Below are 22,004 nucleotides of genomic sequence, written 5' to 3' on the forward strand. Positions count from 1 at the left end.
GAAACACGTGGGCAATGGTGAGCAGTTGTAACAACACTAAACAATTAAGATTTCTGCAGGACAGATTAATTTTTATAATTTAATAATTCTTCATAAGAAGTGACCTGTGCTCCTGAGAGGTTGAACTACGGTCTGTCATTCGAAAAGAGGAATCTTTAACATCAGGTACTAAATGGCATCTGATGAAGACTTAGTTTCCCAGATCTCATCCCCAGAGGATCCCACAAGCCAATACAACCCAGAGAAGTTGACTAAGTTCCCAGTATCAGGTCTTTAAGCATATGTAATTTCAGTGATGCCAGCAGTTCAATTAACTTCAACAGATATTATCCATATGCTTAGGGGTTTTATTAGATTGCAGTACAAGCTACCGAAATATAATTTTACTTTATAAATATTGACAGATGGAAAGTCTCAGCTTGGTTTTGAGCAGGAGAAATGTGGGCAAGGAGCACATGATAAATATTCCACAGTAATTACTCTATGTGGCATTACTGAAAAGAAAATAACTTGCGTGTAATACAACAACAAAACCCTAGCTGCCTTATACTGAAGTTGCTGGGTGGTTAATTCAGTTTCTGCCTAAAACATAAGCATACCATATGTAATATAATATACAGTGATAAGCTCTCCTTGCCAGTTCTCCCAGCCAAATTTGTGTCCAGTGTCTTTCACCAAACAGTGTCCATTATGTAGATGTGACTCTTAAACTGTGAGTAATTTATTTCATTTTATTTTTTTTAATTATTTGCAATAAATAGTAAATTCAATAAAAATTATGTAGGAAGAAGGAGGGGAAAGACAGAGGTTAGCATTTAATTTTAAAAATACAAGTCTTCTTCATTCTGAAATACAAAAGAATAAATTACAGTTATTAGTTTCTAAATAGCTTTTCAATTAATAATATGTTTAAATTGAAAACCAGCTGGTAAGAAGAATGAAAACAAAAAAATTCAAAATCTTCTGGACTGTCATAAAACGACATATTTTCTTAATTTAACTGGGAACAAACTATTCTATATTTTTACCCATTATTGTAGGAGTTCCGCAATTTGTTGTGTCGGAAGTAATCTTTTATTTCTAATGTGCTTAATTAAACTAAGGGTGTCAAATTCCCTACTAACAGGAAATTAATCTGTTTGAAAAAACCTCCACATGCGTTGCAATTGACTAGCATGATTTCCTATGCAATACAAGATTTCTGTTTTTAATCAGGAGGATATTTTTTAGGTTACTTCAAAACAATACCAAAAAACACAGCTAGCTTTGATCCAAGCTCTGTCAGCAACATGGAAAATGCCACAACTCTGAATGTACAATTCCTCTAGTATTAAATACATATGTATGGCTCCCTGTCTAAATTTATTTGGTTTAGAGTGGGAGGAATTAAGTGTAGTCATGACTTCGATGTCTTTCTTAATTTCCTATTTGACAGGAAGCATCAGTAAACAGCGCTATAAAAAACAAGTGAAATAATTCCCATCTGATCCGGCCTCTAAAAATTGCTCTTGCACCTTTGCTGAACACAGATATCAAGAGAACGTCTTTTAAACATCCCCGTTCCCTTGCAAAGGTTGTTAGAAATGTCCCCATAAAGCATATGTTCAAGACTATTAATTGTATTGGAGGAAATGAAATCTCATCAACATGTCTCCATTATGCAGAAGTCCCAGATGTTACACCAACAACACTGGTTTTACCCAGTGCTGGTTTGTATAACAGTGCAAAAGAGTAAGGTTCAGGAGGAAAGCCTGCATTACATTATGCACTCACCAGCCAAGAGAAAGACTAGTAAGGCAAAGAGGCTGAGATTGTGGAAGAGAAAAGTTCAGTATCCCTGAAAAACCTATGGTGGGAAGTTGGCACTGTCAATGTGTACTTAAGATGCATTGACATCCCAAGGAATTAGAGCAGACACTTGAATCTTATCCATACACATTTTTTTAAATTAGGAAATACAACCCAAGCATATATGATTAATAGCATATGTTCAGTTTAAACAGTTTTAAAGTGATGAAAGTTTGGAGGATTAGGATTCATGGTATGTAATTTCTCTGACCTAAACTTCCATATTTGTCATTAACAACGTGTAGAAGCAACACACATGCAAACCATATGTCTAAGATGATGGGTATACAAATAAACTAACTGTTGGCTTGTGCAAAGATTTGTATATAACAAATCAGTGTTTGTGCATATCAGTCATTAACCCAAAGCTTTGATTGCTCTGCAATATAGCCAATGTGCCTTTTAAAGACATACTGGCAAAACAAGACAAACAAGGATAATAAATACTGGACTTCCTTGCTCTCAAAAAAGCAGCAGAAGAGCCCTTAAAAGCATCAAGAAGGTCAAGCTGGGATAGGATGCAAAACAATTCAAACTGCAGTCTTGCCAGATCATAAGAAGTGTGAGATTATCACCTCCTCCTGCTGAGCTAGGCTTACATTCAGCTGCCATCACCAAGCAAAGAGCCACAGAGCCGCAGTGACCTTTCTAGAGGTAGCAGAGAATTAGGGTTGTTGCTAATCTTCAAGTCTGCACTTAGCTGTGCTCAGTATAGAGCTTTGATAAGTTTAAATGGCACTGAGTGTTACACGGAGAGTAAAATCAAACCTTGGCACTGCAAGCAAGCCCATACGTATTTGGAAGATGGAAGAGACCAGGAAGAACAGGCAGGCTTGTAATGCAAAACATGCAAGGCTCAGTGACCAACAATAGATAGGAATACAGCATATCAGGACAAGAACCCTTTTCATAACAAGCTAAGGGTACACTGAGAAGTACATTATCTGGAGAACACAAGCACTGTAAACAGGACTGAGATGTGTTTTGGATGGACATGCCAGTGCTGTTGCTCCGTGGGTTCAGCAAACCCAAGGAAACACTGCTACAGAGATCAGGTGACTTTTCAGTAGGGATCTGCGTTCCAAGTGTCTTCCACTGCACAGCTACAAAGCAGGAGAGAAGTGGAATCAATAGAAAAGGTAATGAAAGGGAAAGCAAAGGCCAGCACGTGCGCAAAGCCTAAAGGCAAGGAAAGCCTTAATCAAACAGGCTTTATCTTTAGAAATAAGGAGTCATCTCAGTATGTTAGATGCCCTGAGAAGTACAAAAAAAGGGAGAGAAGTTTATTTAAAATGTTAGATCATTTTGTTTAACATTTAAGTACACATGCTGCTTATACTAACTTACATAGAAGATGAATTACCACTTATTACTGTTATAAAATAAAATTGTGTTCATTCTGCCTCTTCTTGGACCTTCTAACAAATATGGCATGATGTCCTACAGTGCAGAAAATAATTGCACTGACTTTCTGGGAATATGTGGCTTTCTAATTGCATATTTTTCCTTTTCAAATCAGAGCCAAAAAAGAGCAACTGATGACTACAGCTGGATGAATACTGCAATCATTAGCCTTGTTATAATGATATATTTCAATAACAACCACAATACTTGATCCTCATGGATGGTTCTACAATGACCATGGATTATGCTGAGAAAATGCTATTCCTAATTTTATTCTTAATGGAGTGTGAAAGTCTTGCTATGTGGTAGAGACTAATTGTCGCTTTAAATGTAATTTACATAACTCAAAGAACATGTATGCTTCATGGCATTAATTAAAATATACTGCAGAAAGTTTAGTTGACAAGAAGTGGTGGTTTTTGTACTTTGAATTAAATGAAGAAGCAGTTATCACATTATAAAACTTTATATTATCATTTAACAAAAGCACATTTTATTATAGATAACATGTGGCCATGTGAAAGAGCACGCCTGGACTTCAGAACATTTGATACATGCATAATTAAACTAACTAATCAATTGCAGAGCAGTAGTCAAAAGTCAAATCTTAATGAACTGGAAAACGATACTTCAATTCTTTGTCTCAAAACCCCAGTTTAGCATAATAATCACAACATATTTCTAATAAGTGAAAAAATATTTTTTTTCTTATTCTTACACAGTTATGGTGTATTAAAGACAAATTGCAGTGACTTTGTAAATCATCAGCTAGTTCTGCTTAACTTAATAAAAATAATATAAATACGTTACACAAAAAATACAAATTCTTGTCTCTTTCTACACTGCATTGCTGTGGGTTGTTTGTTTTTTGAAAATACAATTTTCTTTCAAATTTTCTTGTTAAACTCTTTTTCAGTTTATGCTGAATTCTATATATTACGTATGCAGTGCGTACTACCCAGTGAGTAAATACCTACTGGGGAAGGCCAAGTACTTTCAAGAAATTCAGTTACACTGAAGGAGCTGACTGCAGAGCTGACTGGTAGAGGTCAGCAGCAGCTTTTCATTCACTTTGCCTCCATTCTTAATATATGGAGAGGGATTTGATTGAGATCAGCACAGTGATAAACCTATCAGCAATCAATGTTATTCTCCATCCTGCAGTCACATATATCAGCAGTCAAGATCCACGTCCCATTACACTAAGCTCTTACTAGCATGCAAGTCCCAACCTCAAGAGGACTGCAACAATAAAACTGATTATCAACTTTATTCTACTTATCAGAAAATGGGACATATCCATTAAACTAAGATATACTGGTGGTAAGGTATATTACAAGAATTTGTACCTAAGTATCCTGATTTCCATTGCCTTGTCTGAAACTGCAAAAGTGTGGAAAGCAAAACATGATCCAAGACTGTTACCACAATCAAGGAGCTTCAGCTAGGATGTTGCTAAATCTTTACTCTATGTGCAACTTGCAATAAAACTTCTCTTCTGAAGTCATTCAGTCAGCTCATCATCATAATCTGTTACATATATCTACCATTATATCTATTAGATATCTTTAATTCAGTCACGAGAAGTTGTTAGCTAATGGAAAGGAATGGTGGAGAAGGATTCTAAACCAATTTGTTGGGACAGATTCATAAGGATTGTCCTCCTGCCTACAAACATGTGAAACAGCAAATATTACTATCAGTTCTCAACAATAAACCTAATCTAAATTACACTGTTTCCATACCTCATTTTAGCACTGCAAAATAGCCAAAGCTTTAAAGAACTCATCAGCCATCTGTGCCTGCAGGTGTTTACAATATAGAATAAATTAAGAAGTGACAAGTCATTGAGAAGGTTACAGCTGAATAATTACCATGGAAAACTTAAGATCTTATGCAACATTTCAACTACTGAAGATGGAATATCCTTCTCTGTCCTTTTAAAATCAGTTGCCACTCTTGTTTAAGTTGTCTGAAGGACATCTCCCTTCATCAAATAAAAAACACTTACAGCAATTAAGCCATGTCAATACTTGTGCTAACGAGTTTTTCTTTTTTTTTTCTTTTTGATTTAATTGATGCAACAAATTCAGTTACCAATGTTGAGAGCAAAGACATCTGCTTATTTCCATCAAAGACAGCTTTCCCTGTGAGAACATCTTCTGTCTATAGCTGTCGCACTTCCTCTCTGAAAAATGTTATGAAATGTTCAGTTGTTCAGTTCCAACGTGTTAAAAAGCAATATGTTGAATATATATGAATTCAAAGACATCCCAAACCCTGCATCCTGAATAAACATTAGGTTTACTTAAGCATTATAAGTCTTCAACACAGAAGGTGCACATGTATTGTCATAACAGAAACACAAAATATCTTAGATCTCATTGGAACTTGGCTGGCCTCAAAAAATTAGAAAACAATTTTTATAATCCTCAAGTTAGTAAGATATGGTTGAGCACTGAAACATGAAATGACTCTACCAGTGAAGTGCTCCCAATTTTGAAAATGGAAGGTTTTAAAATGTTTTTGTTCTAAATATAGAAATATTCTTGTTTATGATGAGAAATACTTACGAGATTCTATTATGGAAAATACTGAGTATTTTATGGCTAGGAAAAGGGCTAGAAAAAAAAAAGATTTCTACCCTAATAATAGGAAGATAAGTATCAGCAACTTTCACAGAAAATCTGTTACACTGATCCCTCTGTTTAGACACAGCAGTAGCGGATTTCAGGACCTTTTGAAGCAATCTATGCACAAGAATAAAGAAATCAGTAATTAAGAATTCTAGTGTCTTTTTTCCCGTGAAATAAGCTTTGTTTTGAAATTCACAGAAGCCTTGGAACAGCTAGTCATGATCAGCTCAGATGCAAATACATCTTACAGGAGTTTCAGTCTAACAGTTAATGCTCCCCAAAGTAAATTTTCCTCTTTGACTGTCTGGAGAGAAAGAGAGAAGACAGCAGACACTCTTCGCTCTGCTCACGCGTTGCCCTGAAGAATGGCGTTGTGCTGCTAAGCTAGCAGCGATGTGTTATTGCATAGCTGAGAAATACACCTGCACTAAGAAAAATAATCTCTGTAAGTGTAGATGAGGAATCACATCTACCACCAGCTGCAGGTTGGCTCAGGGCAGCAAAAGGTGCACTCCACAGCATCGCACACTCCTAAAACTGAGACTACTCAGTGACAGAATTTTGCTAGGAGATCGAATAAAAGCCCTTGGGCTTGTAATTTAATAAATCAGAGATGCTGCTGCTGAAGAAAAACCTTACATCTGTCATCTAAAGTAGAGGGAAGAATCTGTATGGTCATTTTTGTGGAGATGCAGACTCCTCCCCTGGGTTTGAGAGATTGATTTTGGAGTTACAGGGTGATCCAGCTCCCCACTCCTTTATCCCAGTCTCAATGAGTCTGTGTTTTGGTCAAACATAAAAAAAAGGTGCCTGAATTCTATAGTACTTAGAAAACAAAAGCCAAGAGAATGCTTCTGACTGGGGTGAGGATTTTGACTAATCAGAAGATTTGGCTGGGTTAGCAGCACTAGGTATGTAAGCAGCAAAGCGGGTTACCTTCCAGTGCAGCTGGAAAATGAAAAGAAAAAAAGACGAAGAATTAAATGTATAGCAGCACAAAAATAGCAGCAAACCTGGACATGGGTTATCTCTGTAAAGCAGATGTTATTAATATGTCATATACTGGCTGGTCTGCAGAGGAACTAGTAAAATGATTTACTGCTATAATTATTCTTATTTTATTATACAGAATGAACTAAGATGCAAATCTACTAACCTACTCTGAATATTCCTAATAAAGGAATTTAATCTTGACTTTGAGCAAGACTGATGTGTCAGGGCTGGCATAAAGAAAAGATACTTTATAATATGATTTCACACTGTCCTACACAAATGCAAAGCAGTTACAGTAGAGGTTGCTGAATCTGGTATCCCAGTAAATGTGAGACTGCTGTAGTTTTGAGTCTGCAGCTTCAGCAAGTAGAAAGACTGAGTGCATGTTCCCAGCAGGCACACACATATACACTTGATACATACACATATTTTCATAAGTGTGGTCAGATGCTGGAATGGGCTGCTTAGGGAGGTCATGGAGTCACGGTCCCAGGAAGTGCTCAAGAAACACACTGAGGGACATAGTTCACTAGGAAATACCGGTGGTAGGTGGATGGTTAGACTGGATGATCTCGGACGTCTTTTTCAGCCTTGGTGATTCTATCATTCTGTGATTCTCTCAGTTAGCAATGCTTGTTTGGTTCACCATCTTATTTCATGGTGGACAGCAAACATGGAGCAGAATCCAAAAACCACATCTAACAACTTCATTGTTGGCATTTTAACACAGTTAAGGGTTAGACTGTTTAGGCAGTCTGCCTTCTAGAGGTAAATCAGGCATCAGACTAAAGAGCTAGAAAAGAAATATTTTTAATATCAATCTTTTTTCTTAGGTTTTGAAGGGAATCTGTTCTCTGGAGAAATCCAAGCAGAGTGGGTGCTCATTTTATTATTCATCCTAACCAAGCACTGACCTTGGGGCAAGTCCATTTCATGACATTTCCTAAGCAATCTGGTAGTCTGGACCTTACCACATGAGCAACCTCTGCAGTGAGAAGCAAATGTCATCTTCTCTTAAACCTTTGCTGGTCCAAGCACAGAACTATCTCCTTTTCCAGCATAGCAGTATGGTCTAATGTGTGCTGTCTGGAACTTTGCCAATGCTCCCTCTTACCCTCCCCTAAAATAGCATTTCCTTTGAAACCACCCAGCTTCACACTTGTCTCGCTCCAATTTATAGGAGGGAGATGAGGTTCTTTTAATATCTGTATACCCGGCATGAGATTAAGAAACAACGGTTCATATGTTGGTCCAACCAGTTTACTACAAAACCTAATCAGGGAGACAGGGAAGGGAAGAAGGGCGATAGAAAAGATAGGAAAGAAGCAAGAATTGCGTAAAGCGGGGAGAGTCACCACCAGGATCCAGCAGCGGTCCCGTTGCACGACGTTTGAAGGTCCGAGGCAGACGCAGCGGGGGGCGGGAAGCGGCAGCGTGGCGGCCTTGGGCTGCAAGCAGGTAGCTGAGGCAGTCGCGGAGCCAATCCTTGAGGACGCAGCAGCGCTCAGGCAGCAGGCCCAGGAGAGTCTGTCAGCAGGCAGGTGTGGTTTCGTGAGGAATCTGATAGTCAGGAATCCTTATGTTCTTCTTCATGAGGAATCTGTTGCCAGAAATCTCGATCTCCTTCACGAGGAATCTGTTGCCAGAAACCTCTGTTGTTCTTCATGAGGAATCTGTTGCCAGAAAACCTCGATCTTCTTCATGACGAATCTGTTGCCAGAAACCTATCCTCACGGTTTTCGCTTCCTCTTTTATACTCCTTGTTCTTCTGCTTACGTGACAAGGATGGGCCTTGAGCAAGAGTCATTGAGTACCCCCCGAGATGGCCATCATCCTGAGATAAGTCCACACAAAGGAGCATTTCACAGCTATTTAGCTGCAGCTCATCTCGCTCTCCTTGCCCCTGGCCTTGTCCATCTTGTCTCCCAGACAAAGGATTTCGAAACCCTTGCCCAGGACTTGTCCATCAAAGTTTTCCAGAGAAAGGATTTCACAACCTTTGCTCAGGACTTGCCTGGACTTGTTCATCTGTGTCCCCAGCAAGCTTTGAGACAATGATGTAAAAGAATAATCTCTTACAATACTCGGTAGGGCAGGAGGTAAAATCCAAGTCAGACGTTTCTAGAACAGGTATTAAAATACTCAGAGCCAATGATAGAAACACTGGTGCAGACATACAGAGACAAGCTTTCATTCGCATGCCCAGCTGGAGGCCAGGAGACCTACAGACTTGTTTGAATCTACTTGAACGGAATGGAATGTTTGTAGGATTATCTAATTAAAATGTTAGCATGCAAAATGGGCAGCATAGAATTACTCCACAAAAAAATTGTATAAGCCTTTTTTATTTCTTCTCATTGTTCTAACACCGTTCCTTCAAAGGCAGATTGTTTTTCCCTTTGTTCTTATTTTTAAAAAGCTTTTGGTTTCAGTTTTTGGCAATTGAAAAGCACATTTTGTGCCCGGTACTATTCCTACTTACTGTAGTTTTCACCAAAAATAAGTCAGTGAGGGAGGCAGTGTGAAGGAGAAGCTAGACACCTCACATTTCAACTACTTTTACAATTGCACAGAAAGTCAGGAAACCAAGAATGAATAGCATATTGAGGCAGAAATGAAAGTATGTGACAGTGTAGGTGTGGTAAAAGTGAAAAAAAACCAAAACATTTTGCAGTGAGTGTGGGGCCATCACCCGACACAAAGCCATGAAACATTTCCAAGGAACACGTGTCAGCGTGCACACAAACCACAAAAGAACAAGGTGGGTAGATGTTGATAAAACAGCTCACATTCATCACCTGAGGACAGCCTAGACCCTCGAGTGTCAAATCTGACACACCGGCTGGCACTCAGGCAGATCTTGCAGTCTTTGACACATGTGCTGGAGAGTAAGAGTGAAAATTAACACTGCTGTCACATTTAATTATATGAAAGTGCCTTATCCAATTGCAGAGTGGCTCTGTATAAGAAGGCAAAAATATTTACTGCAGTGTTTTTCAAATAATTTTAGCAATTAACCTTTTTATCACAGTTACTGAAAAACAGTTACTGGGGCAAGTAAGACTTGCAGCAGCATTTCAATTTTTTACTGTAAGCCAGCCTGTTATTTTAGCTGTATGCAACAAAGCTCACCTGGATGAAGGGGTGAGATGGAAAGCATCATTTATTTCTGCTGCATGAAGTTCTTCACTTCATGTGAAAATCAAACTACAGATTTTCACATTTGCTGCTCACCACCATGAGCTGGGAGACACAAATGTCTTTGCATGAGCAGCTTTTCATATTATCTGTTCTATGCTGGTGATTTCAGCTGTCTGCTCACTTGAGCATGTCTAGCCCATCTCAGATCAGTGTGAGCTTGAAATTATTGCAAGGTACACATGAAATTCAGAAAAAGTACGTATAGAAGGTATGCTGAGGAATGGGGTAATGGGAACAAAACCTGCCCTGCATTGTGGCACAGCACGGATTTTTTAAAATCACAGCATGACTTATAGCATTCTGAAAGCACACAAAGCAAAAAGAAACAACATATTTGTGCTTCCTAGCACTTGGAATTTTTTACACATGCTTCATGTTCACTGAAATGTGGAACATACAGGCATTCCTAACTGAACTTTCTGACCGAAATATAACTGGAGTTGGCCAGTTTTATGTAAATTAAATCACTAAAATGTGGAATCACTCATCCATGTACATTTAGATCCTGGAGAAGAAGCCTGTTAGCTTTATTAATCTCACATTCCAAGCAGCTACTTACTCTGAAACATCTAATTCAGTGAAATGCTGTTCAGAATGGAGAAAGATATTGGAATTCTACACTTAATCATTTAACCCCTGTATCAGAGATATGTGGGCTTGCTGTGGATTCCCTGGGCTAGCAGAGCACTGGAGTGAAATGCAAGAAGCCCTGTCTATCCTCTGATCTGCCATCACTCTGGAGGAGTCACAGTGATCTCATTATGTCTGTTCCCTGAATATTAAAGAAAGATAAAATGTTATAGACCATGATAACTACAAGTGCAAGAGAAAGCAGTACTCTACGCACATAATTACTATCTCACAGGTGTAAGGCGCTGTTTTATTTCCCAGGTAGGAGAGGAATGAAAATGTATTTTCTTGCAAGAGATCAAACACAGAAAGGACAGATCTGTGGCAGAAAAAGAAATGCACACAAATAATTGGACCTAGCAGAAATGTGGTATCTCAGACAAACAGGTACAGGAGGCAAATTGTGAAAAATAAATGAAATGGAAACACACAAGCAAAGAAAATCACATCAAATATAACAGGATTAGACCTACCTATACTTACCAGTATTAAAATTATTTACATTTAGTTCTTTGGGACTGAAACCTATATTTTTAGAACCATAGCTTTGCAGATCTGCAGTAACGCTGTACTGTTCCAGGGGCACTTAGGTGATTTGGTTACAGGGTTTATTATCAACCTGTAGTTTGAACATCGTCATTGGATTGCTTTGGGGCTGTTCCAAGCAGAGTAATTTCCGACTGTGCTGTCACAGCACCTGAAAAGTACATAGTGAAAAAGAACTAAAATCTCCAAATCTTCTGTGATGGACTGTGTAGAGTATAATAAACACAGCTCAGGAAAAAAAAAAAAAAAAAAAAAAAAAAAAAAAAAACCAAAACCCACCTGCATAGCAATAATGCATTCAGTGGTTTTCTTTACAAAATAACATAATGGATAACCAGCCTACTTAAAGAACCTTATAGGGAAGAAAGTGTAAAAACGAGTCCTTAAAATATGTTTGCAAAGAAAACTTGAGTTTCTGTTTCCTCCTGATTCTGGGAAGAAAAGAAGCTTGTTAGTGGTCATCAGTCTCTAAGCAGTTAATCTTGGAGATTTTCTTCATTAGAAAAGAATTAAGCCCAAGAGGGTTTTAAGTCCAAGAGATCTGTAAAAGAGGATGAGCTCATTTATTTTTCATGAAAACATGCAAAAGAATCAGGAGCCATTCAAGTGGATTCATCTAGTTCTGTAGATCTTCGGTACCTGTTGTGCAGTTATCTGGAAAACTTTTATCCATCTCTACAAAATTTCTAAACTAAGCACTTTAACTTTTTGAGGTCTCTCAAGTATCACTGACACATTCTATGAAATGCCTCTGGCATACAAATGGGTCACATTACTACTTCAGCTCTCTTTCGTCTGTGTAATACGAAGAATAACATGGATTCATCCTGGTTTTGTAGATATCCTCAGCAGCAGACTGACTCACCACTGCAATTGCACATGACTAAAGCCATGGTGCTTCCTTGGCTACACATCAACCTTGCTTCTGTACATAAATCTAATTTCTAAAGTGCACCAGGGTTATCCCTTCAAGAAGTACCTCCTTGTTCCTCTCTCACACAATTATAACTAATTGTTATAGACAATATAGACCAAAAGAATTCAGCCAAGCAGAACAACACAGCCACAAAGACAACTTCCTGCTCTAACCAAGCACCTCCATCTCACTATAACGTTTCACTGGGAAAGCACAAGGACATAATGCATTTCTCCAGCTGAGAAGGATTAAATTAGTCTCCAGCTGAGACAAATTACAATTTGGAAGTATTCTCTTCCCTGTAATCCTTACCCTCCCACGCAGCCAGGAAGTTGATCCCTCTGTTTTCTCAGCAACCACCCATGTTGGATGCAGACCCCACTGCAATGTTCCCAAATCTTCAGCGCATGGAAGATCCAACGTTTCCTTTCCACAAACACTTCAACAGATCTTGAATTAAACAACAGCCTCCTCTGGGAACTCACATAGGCTCCAATATCCAGTTACCTTCCTTTCGATTTTTTGAACCTATCTAGATGTCTTACTGCTGTCTTTCCTTAACAGGTAAAACTTTCATCCTCAAAATCTAGCTGCAGATTCAGTGACAATCCCCAACACACCTGCTCCTGGGTTTGTCTTTCATTAAACTCCCTATGGATATGTTTGCAGCAAACCAGTTTTGCTAAGTTTCAGCTGTCTAGCTGCTTGATGAGAGCACTGTCTGGTCTGGCACAGACTGCTTAACAATCTCCATCAAAAAAATAACAGATTCTGTTTTTACACAGAAATATTTTCCACTGCAGCAGTGTTTGTGATAACAGCCTTGCAATGTTCAGAGGCAGATGCTCTAAATTAGCCCTGCTCTACAAACAGGAATGGCGGTGAGACAGGGGGAAGGGAAAGAGGATAAGAAAGACCAAACCATTTTGCCAAAGCTCAGAATTCAAACAACTTATTTTTAGAAGGCTTCTTGCCACAAAACTCTCCTTTTTTATTCCTTTCTTTATTTTTTAGCATATAAAGAAAATAGAAGCATCAGTAAGGCAATTTAGCTTTGTCATTTTTGCTCTTTCCCCTTTTCCTTTTTTTCCCTCTCTTTTCAGTTAGAAAAAGTAAAAAACCCTCATAATGAGTCAAGTCCTTTGACTTCAGCTCTAAGAAGGCAACAACTCAAACTTTATAAGCACTTAGATTGGTTAGTTCTTTCATACAACAACAAAAAGCACTAATTCTCTCAAGCAATTTGGGTATAATTTCACTGGTATAATTCATTGGTACTTGTATGAATTCTCTGACAATAACATCTATCTCCATAATTTGCTGCCAGAGGAACTAAGGGGACAGAAGTATTTAGCATGCCTAAATTTTATCACAGGAGGCATTGCCACAAGCAATAAACACTACATAATGTTTTTTAACAGGACAGCAGGCAAACACTATTGAGAACAGAAGCAAGCACTCTTGAGAAGTGTTTTCTTCTTGCTATCGGAAAGACTGCAAATGGAAATAGCCTGAACTCCAACCCACTTCATTCCATTTCAGACATTTTCCTTTAGATTTTTATCCTTTTCTAGTTTTTATGCATCATTGACTGAGTTCAGACTAGCCAAAAATCTGTACCAGAAAAGTCAACAAAATTGATTTTTCAAAATTGTTTACTAGTTTTTCAATGAAAGATTAACTGAAAGTATTCTTCCAAGCAATTTCATGTCACTGAAACTACTTCCTGATCAAAAAAGAAATCTGAATGCACTACATCTGGTTAAAAAATATATATTCATTTCTGATTAAGACATTCTCAGGAAAGTGAAACAATCTTTGCAGAAGTAGTCTAAATGAAGACATTTAAAGTCAACATACTTTTACTCATTATGAACACAATCTTTTGAGGAAATAGGCATCAAACGTGAAGCTGGGAGAAATAGAAAGTTTCTAAAACGGAAAATGGATTCTAGAGAGGAGTCCAAGTGAAAGGAAGTGGGGAATACGCAACATAAATTTTAAGAAAAAGTGATATTGTTGCTTGTTCCAAGGATTGATGGACTGGTGCAAAGACACAGCTATATTTCTCTTTCCATGCCTAGAATGTTATTTACTTCTAACACTGTGCAGTTTATAAAACAAAATAGAACCTCAATTGCATTGAAGCTCATAAAACAAAACAGCACTCTACTTCAAGTGAGCATTACCTGGCTAAAGCATGACTCAGTGTTTATGAAATAAATGTTTTCAAAAATTGCAATAGACAGCTTTATCCTTCATGTGATGCTTAGCATGTTTTCTCTGCATCTTTCAGTTGCTGCATAGAGCTGAAGGTTGCCGGGTGATACACTTTAGATTATACAATATGCAGTTAATAAAAATCAACAGATTTGCAAGTGAACTTCTTAGTACTCTTGCAAACCACCCAATGGAGCAAACTGCCAATGACAATCTGATGTAGTCCACCATGTCTGCAGTCTGCGTCTATTTCTGTGTTATAAATTAATAATTTCTTGCTCACTACTTCCTTTAAGAATCAGTCTAAAAAGCTACTCAACACCATTCCATTTTGGCTGTGATCAGTTTTATTTCACCTGAGCAGATTAAAAAAAAAAAACAATAACAAAATCAAGAAGTAAAGTCATTCTCTCATGAAAAATATTTCAGAAAGCTTCACTGAGAACTGAAAAATCAATAGCATTTTTCTTTTTCATAGAAACGACTGTTATTTCACAGCAAAATTCTGGTACTAGAAAATACAGCAGTGGGAAATGCATACTCGTCTATCACATGGATTCATGAGGGTATTGTCTTTGTCTCCCATTTGTACAGCATTAAATCCTGCTGCGTTGACTTTGAGTTTGACATGCTGCTAAATCTTAAATCCCAAAGCAGAATCTTCTCAAAATCATGGTGTTTCACTAGCTGTCTCAGATCAGAAGTGTCACCTTCATCTGAAATGATCTTTTCCCAAGTGTGCTTAAAATGTTCTCATACTTTCTAATGAGCTTGGGCCAAGTTCCAAGGCTATTGCCAAGCCAAAACCCCAGCAAGTTTTTTTTTTCCTTGTTGCATTCATAAGCACCCTTTGCAGGTCTCAATCCCAAAGTAGGTCTGCCATTAAGCAAAAGCAATTTAACATGATTTGAATTATGACTGAGAGGATCCATACAGGTGTTCATGGATTTTAATTAATGTATTCACTTCAAACTTATAATTAGTTTGTCATAACATTCTCAAATCTCACAATGCAAAGGAGGACAATTTTGCTGTCCAAGTCTCAGCATAAAGGTGTGCAGGATGAAGAATTACTAAGAAGTACTGCAGACCCTTAAACGTAGATGAGTCCAAACCAATATTAAGAGCTCAGACCAGAATGCCTTACTATTTTCTGGGAGCCAGAGTATAAATATAAATAAATAACACTCACAGAAATTAGAAGGATTGTTACCAGAAAACAAATGGATTTTAAATGATACTTAAGAGCCAGTGTGAATCCTCTGGTGCTAACGAACTACTTTTTCTAGATCCGTACATGCTCGTCTATTGGACTATGTTACTTGAATAATGCATTGAGGATATTTTTACTTAAAAAAAAAAGCAAAATAGCAGGCTTACTTAACATATTCTGTATCAAAACATGTTTAATCTTTTCAGTTGACTCTACCATAAAGTATGCTCAGTAAACTTTCTTAGATGTATGTCAGCATTTGTCTGCATTGCACAAATATACAATCTGCTGACACAGCAAATCGGAAGCTGGTTAATTGCATCAAATTTCTCCTGAAAAGGCTTTTTAACTACCCTCAAATATCATTGAGGCTAAGACTAAGTACGTTTGAATATTTTCTTCAGTTCTCTTGTGACAAAACTGCTGATCTAGTTGTTCTTACATCTATGATTGATCTAAAAAAGAAAAAAGAAAAAAGAAAGAAAAGGCAAGATTTTAATCCTAAAGTAAAAATACAGATGAGAGATGCTCCAAAGAAAGCAATTTTGTACAGCACTGATTTCCGTAAACATGTTCAAGCATTCCATCTTTCATGAATGTTTGCTCCTAAACAGTAGACGCTGTAGTAGTAAATTGAGGTCTCACTGATATAATTTGATATAATTTTGGTTTCTTTTTGACCATATTTTACCTTGTAATTTATTCTCAGCAGTAAATATTTGATGAATACTTGATCATTTTTGATATTTTTCCTCTGTGGGATATCAAATTTGTTTTGCTTCTTTATTTGCCATGGTATCTTCTGCCAGCATTTCTTGGGCTGATTTGTCTTTGTTCGCAGATCACTTAGTCAATCCTTTTGCCTTTTCAGGCATTCCAAGAAAAGATTATATTTTAGTGCATCAACATAAAAGAATCATATTTTATATAGAAAAAAATCCCAGCTCGAAAAAAATCTCCAGGTTATGGTTCTTTAACAGGTGTAAATCCAATTGCACTTAAAGCAGCCAAACTGAAGCAATGTTTCCACTGACCTTGACGTCAGGAAAGGTTATGGAGCAGATCATGTTGAGTGAGATCACACAGCATGTGTGTGACAGCTGGGATATCAGGATCAGCCAGCATAAGTTCATGAAAGCTAAGTCCTGCTTGACCAACCTCATCTCCTTCTATGACTGGGTGACCTGTCTGGTGGATGAGGAAAAGGCTGTTGATGTAGTCTGCCTAGACTTCAGCAAAGTCTTCAACACTGTCTCCCAAAGCATTCTCCTGGAGAAATTGGCAGCCCATGGCTTGGACAGGTGCGCTGTTTGCTGGGTAAAGACCTGGCTGGAGGGCTGGGCTCGAGAGTGGCAATGAATGGAGTTAAAGCCAATTGATGACTGGTCACCAGTGGTGTTCCCAAGGGATCAGTATTGGGGCCTGTCCTGTTTAATGTCTTTATTGATGATTGGACGAGGAGATTGAGTGCGTCCTCAATAAGTTTGTAAGTGGGAAGAAATATCAAGCTGCCTAAGAGTAGGATCTACAGACTGATCTGGGCAGGCTGGATCGCTGGGCTGAGGCCTATAGGATGACCAAGTGCCAGGTCCTGCACTTTGGCCACAACAGCCCCAGAAAACTCCACAGGCTTGGGGCAGGGTAGCTGAAAGACTGTGTGGAAGAAATGAACCAGGGGATGTCAGTCAATGCTCAGCTAAAAATGAGCCAGCAGTGTGCCAAAGGAGCAGGGAGGTGATCATTCCTGTACTCAGCACTGGTGAGGCCACACCTTGAGTACTGTGTTCGGTTTTGGGCCCCTCACTACAAAAAAGACACTGAGGCCTTGGAGCGTGTCCAGAGAAGGGCAAATTGCTGTGAAGAGTCTGGAGCACAAGTCTTATGGAGGCCACTGAGGGAACTGGGATTGTTCAGTCTGGAGAAGAGGAGGCTCAGGGGAGACTTTATCACCTTCTACAGCTGCCTGAAAGGAAGTTGTGGCATGGTGGGTGTTTGGGTTGGCTGCTTCTCCCACATAACTAGCAACAGAACTAGAGGAATGGACTCAAGTTGTGCCAGGAGAGGTTCAGGTTGGATACTAGGAAAAAATTCTTCTCCAGAAGAGCAGTGAGGCACTGGAGTAGGCTACCCAGGGAGATGTTAAGTCACTGTCCCTGTAGATGTTCAAGAAATATTTAGATGTGGTACTAAGGGATATGTTTTAGTGGGGAAATATTGGTGGTAGGTGGATGGTTGGACTGGATAATCTTGGAGGACTTTTCCAACCTTAGTGTTTCCATGATTCTCTGATCATTGTTCTTGGTCATTAGGTATTTAAGAGGATCTCAAAACAGTCACTTAGATTCAATCACGGTTTTGACTCCTATTTCCTTCATTTTCTAATACTGCAGACTTCTGGTGAATAAAGCAATGTGTAAGTAGAATATGTGCTTGAACTCAATACACACCAGTTCATTTGCTTTGTCAACAAGTAGTTGAGCTTGTCCTGATTCAAAGGTTGTAAAAGAACACCCAGAAGGGTGGAGTTGAGTTGAGAATGGAAAGATGGTAGTGGTGACTGAAGTCCAGAGGGAGGAAGATGGAGTGAAGGACCTGAGAACTTGGGCTAAGTCCACATAGTAACTGAGGAAGAAATAGGCTCAGGGATGGAGAGAGCAGAAGAACAAGTTGAGAGTAAAAATGAGTCTGTAATTACATTATGGACTTGGATTAATGGTGATGAATGAGCTGAGACATAGAATTAGAAGTGAAAGAGGAGAAAGAATGAAGATGAAAATTGAGATGGGTGAAAATAACGAAGGGGAGCATGTCACAACAGATGAAGGTGACTAATCTAATAGAGATAGTAGCAAGGATGAGGTGAAAGCAATGCAGAACTGGAAAATAAGCTACTGCAGAATACAAAGCTGCTAGCTGCTAGTATGAGAGAAGGAGTGCGAGATCAGAAGAGAGGCTTCAGGATAGAGGGAAGTGAGACAGGAGGAGTTCAGGAGAAAAGCTAAAAAGAAACCAGGAGTCTTGTACAGTATCATCTCCTATACTTAATCTTCCATTTCTATTCCCTTCACCTGTGGGAAAAAAAAAAAAAAAAAAAAAAAGCAAAGAAAACACAGTAAGCATACATTTATGTGGTAACTTTAGCCTACTTTTCAGCTTCTAATGTCATCAAGCAGGTTATTGCACCTTTATTCTTTCTTTCACATTATTCAAGGATTCTTTTCTTTCTTTTTTTTTTCTCCTTTTTTTCCCTCTTTCTTTTTCTTGTCCTTTTTCATTTTCTTTATTTGCATTTACAGATTTTTCTCTTTTCTTTGACTCAAAACTAAAAATTTGTTGCAGTCTATCAGTATTCAGCAATATAAACTAAAGCTGGAGCAGCAAAGTGTGATTATTCACATAAGTCACGTGGTTGTTGTTGTTCTGTTCCCTTCATGGCTGAATGTAACTTATAATTAGTAATTGAAGCAGCCACTAGGGCTTTGAATCTCAGTGGAAAAGATAGCAAAGAAAGTCTTGTTCTGATTTATTCTCTCTGGGAAAATCTGTTAGCTAAGGCTCATCACACATTCTCTTCATTATTAACCTTTCTAGCATACGCTAGCAGGCAAAGTGTCAGCGGGGGAGCAAACCACACAGCTTCTTAGGAAGGGAGGGAGGAAAGTTGCACAGAACAATATTCCACTATTTTCACATCTAAAGGTGGAGCAGGAAAGGCTGATACACATTTTACTAAAGCTCAAGAGAAAAATACTGAAATATAAATGTATAAAAACCCTAAGGCAAAAAAAGGGAAGGGAAGGGAAGGGAAGGGAAGGGAAGGGAAGGGAAGGGAAGGGAAGGGAAGGGAAGGGAAGGGAAGGGAAGGGAAGGGAAGGGAAGGGAAGGGAAGGGAAGGGAAGGGAAGGGAAGGGAAGGGAAGGGAAGGGAAGGGAAGGGAAGGGAAGGGAAGGGAAGGGAAGGGAAGGGAAGGGAAGGGAAGGGAAGGGAAGGGAAGGGAAGGGAAAAAACAGTGTCCCAATACTTTTGTTGCAGTTGTTATAGAGCTAGAGAACAGGATCTTGGAGACGAGCAAATACATAATTCTAATTAACACTTGATTGTTTTTTATACCCAAAATTTTGTTAAGCTTTTCTCCTGAAAGACCCAATTTGCAAGGGATGTCTGTGCATCACTGTATTGATACGTAGGAAGTGAGAATTTCTTCAATGTTCAGGATGTAAATTCTTTACCATATTTGTTTATTGAGAAAACACAGCATTTTGTTTTTAAAAATGAAAATCTATAAGAAGTAAGAGTGGATTCTCAGCTAGTGAAAACCAGCATTGATTTCCATGCAAGTGAATTATTTTTTGTAGGTAAAACAGTTGAAAAATACGTATAGACCATATTAGTCATCAGTTTAAAAATACATATGCACTAAATATATATACACTACTATTCTCCTTTGTTGGCAGAAATTAAAAAAAAAAACGGAAGTTTTTAAAAATCATATGTAAATTTAACCTTGACATTATGGAGCGAAAGACATATAGGTAGCAGAAAGTTTGAGGAAGACTTAATTATATGTTTTCAGAAAGGTATAACATTAGCATTGTCCCAGCTTATATTGTTCTACTTGTATCATTAGCTTTTATTAGAACACTGGATTCATCGCATACCGGTTTATGACACGCTGTAATGTAAATCAATGCAGTACCTCCCAAATGACTAATATGAGCTAGCTAGTTCAACTATAAAAGAAAGACTTGACAAATGGGAAGCCAACAGAATACAGCAGAAGGCTGTTAAACTTATTTTTCATCACTTTGTATCAAAACTTACAGCTGGAAACGAGAGTAGTTTTATAGGTTACGTATTAGTGAAAGAGATCTCCCAGGGAACACGGCAAGATCTCCATCACCTTGGCTCCCTAAGCTATTCTTGATATTACTTTCATAATAGTGCTGTTCTCAAGAAACTAGCTTCCCCTGCATGACGTTGACACAATTATGCTGCCATGAAGAATCTTGATGTTCATATAGTTTATTCAAAAGGAGGCAGGGAAGTAAGATAATGATTCCACAGCCTCTTCTGGAAGCAACTGATGCCTAGATGTTTGTCACTGCCTTTGTGCCAGAAGTTGCTGCTACCCCAGCTAGGAGGACAGGATACAAAGATGTAAAATAATTCCAGTCCCAGTGCAAGAGTGGCAGTGTACCCATGCTCACTTCTATTGAGAGGGGCTGCATAAACACGCTGCTCATCACAGCCCCTTTGCCAAAGATCTCCAGTCAGTAAAGTTGACAGCTCATGCTGCTGCCGTATTCTTTCTTCCCAATTGATCGAAGTGACCAAGAAGTTTTAGACAGCAGGAAAAATTCTGAGTCAGTAAATCTCTGCAGATCATCTGCATGCTAAATCTCACATGTACCTCTCTCAAAACAAGAGAAGAAAGACAGGCAAGAGTCACGAAATGGCAGAGCTACAAGCGCTTCAGCACATGATTATTTTTCATCCCAGTACTCTGGGCAGGAAAGTTGACAATAACTTCTCAGGAAAAAACTTTTGTGTCTGCTGAGATGGGCTAAAGGTGCAAACTCTTTAAAAATGTTCTGCCACTTACAGTTGTAGGTGGCAGCCTGAGTTTAACTTAATTACATTAATCAGTTTGACAGTTTCAGAGGAAATGGTGGTTAGCAACTCTGGAACAGAGGGGGGATGTTAGCAAGGACAGCAAGTAATAAAAATCAAGTTCCCTAATGCACAGAGAAACACAAGTAAATATCTGAGTAGAGCTGTGGTGCTGGCTGGCTGGTGTGGGTCATGGGAATTCTGTCATGCTGCAGAGCTAAATCTTGCACCTAGGTCCATATTTTACGATTCAACAGAAGTATTTTGGTCCCCAAACTCTCTTGAAGTTATTTTGCAGGATTCCTGTGTTCCAGTTGGAGCTGCTTTGTAACAGTATTCTCCTACCAGTTCTTTCTATTCTACTATTTATTAGCAAAATAAGAATTCATTCAGATGAAGGGATTATTCAAATATAGCATCCTTAAGAGATTAAATTAAAAAAGCCCAAGGAAAGGTAGTCTGAATTTCACCTGTGATGGGCTCCCTAACAATCTAAATGAGATTCTCAGTGGTATTTGGAAGAAATAAGCAATTCCTTGATGCTGTTTCAACCTAGTAAACAGAAAACTATTTACACACCTCCTGGGTAATACTTCAAATGGAGAAGTGGTTCTCCAGACATGATGTCTTTTGCAGTTCCCTATCACTAAGTTCTCTTTAGACACAACTGTGAAATTAGAAATAAATGGATAAACACTTTGATATAACAAATCTAGTTTAAAGGATCACTTTCTTAAATTGGTACAGTCCCCTAATGGTTGGATACTTAAATCATTACAGACCTCAT

The sequence above is a fragment of the Lagopus muta genome, chromosome 5 (genome assembly GCF_023343835.1).
Source record: "Lagopus muta isolate bLagMut1 chromosome 5, bLagMut1 primary, whole genome shotgun sequence".
Taxonomy (NCBI): Eukaryota; Metazoa; Chordata; class Aves; order Galliformes; family Phasianidae; genus Lagopus; species Lagopus muta.